The sequence below is a fragment of the Chenopodium album genome, chromosome 2, assembly GCF_948465745.1.
Source record: "Chenopodium album chromosome 2, dcCheAlbu1.1, whole genome shotgun sequence".
NCBI lineage: Eukaryota > Viridiplantae > Streptophyta > Magnoliopsida > Caryophyllales > Amaranthaceae > Chenopodium > Chenopodium album.
This window is the reverse complement of record NC_137835.1, coordinates 58,872,170-58,874,305: the sequence shown is the minus strand read 5'-3', so window position 1 is coordinate 58,874,305 and position 2,136 is coordinate 58,872,170. Positions and strand designations below refer to the sequence as shown.

Below are 2,136 nucleotides of genomic sequence, written 5' to 3'. Positions count from 1 at the left end.
AAGGCATTAACTTGTTCCACGGAACTCCTGCAATCTTGTTCCCAATGACCTAAAATTCCACAATTTTCACAGAAAGCCTCATTAGCATTATTATTAATTTCAGAAACATTAGCTATATTAGCAGTGCTAAGATTATCTAATTTTTGGCAGATAGAGGTCAATTGAGCTTGCAAAAAGGATACAGAGTCAACACTATGCTTCCCCTTGTTAGCAAAGCCTCTAGGATTCCCATATTGGGAATTATGTATCGCCATATCTTCAATAACCTGACCTGCATCATCAACATTAAGATTCATAAATCTCCCACTGGCTGTAAAATCTAAAATTATTCTAGAAGAATTTCCAATGCCATTATAAAAGGCTTGGATTAACTGCCATTGTGCTAAATTATGATGGGGGTATTCTCTTTGTAGGTCCTTGAACCTCTCCCAAGCCTCATACAAAGATTCATCGGCTTCTTGGGCAAAGTTCTGAATCGCACTCCGTAGTACGGCTGTTCTCTCTGCAGGATAAAACTTGTTATAAAAATTCAAAACAAGAGTTTCCCAGTCAGTTATACCAAGTGCAGTACTATTTAAGCCATTAAACCAAAATTTAGCTTTTACAGTTAAAGAGAAGGGAAAGAGAATCTCCCTGATTTGGTCTTGTGTGACCCCGACTTGCCTGATGGTATTACAGTATTGACAATAGTCGGCAATGTGAAGATTTGGGTCTTCACCCTTGGCTCCACTAAATTGCTTCCTCTCTATCATCGTTATAAATTGGGGTTTAATTTCAAATTGCACCGCATCAAGAGCCAGAGTGGGAGTGAGATGTGGAAAATCTGTAAGCTTGGGTTGTGAGTAATCACTAAGCTTCTTTGGAGTCGTCATCTCTGATTCTGTATCTGATGATACCTCTGAATCGCAAGAACCAGTTGGAGGATCACGGTGATTATTATTATCACCAGAATCCGCCAGGATTTGCTTGTAGAAGTTCTTTTGTCTATGAAAGGATCGCTCGATCTCAGGATCGAATGGGATGTACCCTGATCTGGAAAACCTGGGCATAAACAAAAAAAAACTAAAAGCAAATATGAGATTTTCATTTAAGAACTAACGTTCTCTGAGACAAAAAGAAATAACCTAGACTACAAAAATAATCAGAAACAAAAATAAAACCGTTTCCCCGGCAACGACACCAAATTTTGACAGATTAAAGTCGTATTTCCAAATCAAAAGTAGTTCCTAAATCCTCTAACTAATGTAGATAGGGAATTAGGGTCGAATCCACAGAGAAACGGATCTTTCTATTCCTAATTAACTAATATAATCTAGATTATGAGGTAACCAATATTTATATTTGAATAATAAACTAAACTACGGAGATCAAGAATAAGGAGAAAATAATATATAGAAGGATCTAGGGCATAGGTTCACCAATAAATAATATTCTTGGGTTGAATATAATAATCATTCATCAATGCATAATGAATTAGATCATAAAGGGCTTTCGCTACGTATTACAATCACACAATTAATTTACCGGTATTAAATCTCATCTTTCGAATCTCGACTTAACCATTTATAAATTAACCTGCCTATTGAAACTAGACCTAAACATCAATTCTCATATGTCGAATCTCGAATCAATAATGTCAAACTCATGCATAAAAGATCAGGCCTAATCTAGTCACAGAGCATTAAATTAATCAATAGGAAATTAATCTAGCATTGACAATAACCAACAATAAATTACCCCTTCATATTATTTATGGATCCCCACAAACGCTAGAAAGAAAAATACTCACACATAATAAAAACTAAACTAATCAAAGCAAATAAACAAGACATGATCGAAGGAATAAATTAAGCAACTAAGATTAAGAGAAGAGAAATTGTTACCAAAATAAATCTGGAATTAAGAATAAGGTTGAGAGTAAAAGTATAAGAGAGAGAATTAATCTCAAAACTAAGTAGAGAGAGAGAGAGTCTAAGAGAAAAAGGTCATTAGAATTTACGTACATAATTCGTACTTAAACATTCTTCAAAACAAAAATTAAAACAAATCTAATCATCTACTGAGAAAAACATGCGCCCGATCGGGCCTGCCTTTTTGCTTTGCCCACTGCTGGTGCGCCGAGCCCGATCGAGCTTA

The 2,136-nt window shown here is 35.4% G+C and overlaps 1 non-coding gene across 1 annotated transcript; it reads left to right on the top strand.

Moving 5' to 3' along the window:
* Positions 1–384: 384 nt before the first annotated feature.
* On the top strand, positions 385–491 carry LOC145607988 (small nucleolar RNA R71). Its single transcript, XR_014105690.1, has one exon. It is a non-coding gene; the product is annotated as a small nucleolar RNA R71 (small nucleolar RNA).
* Positions 492–2,136: the final 1,645 nt, after the last annotated feature.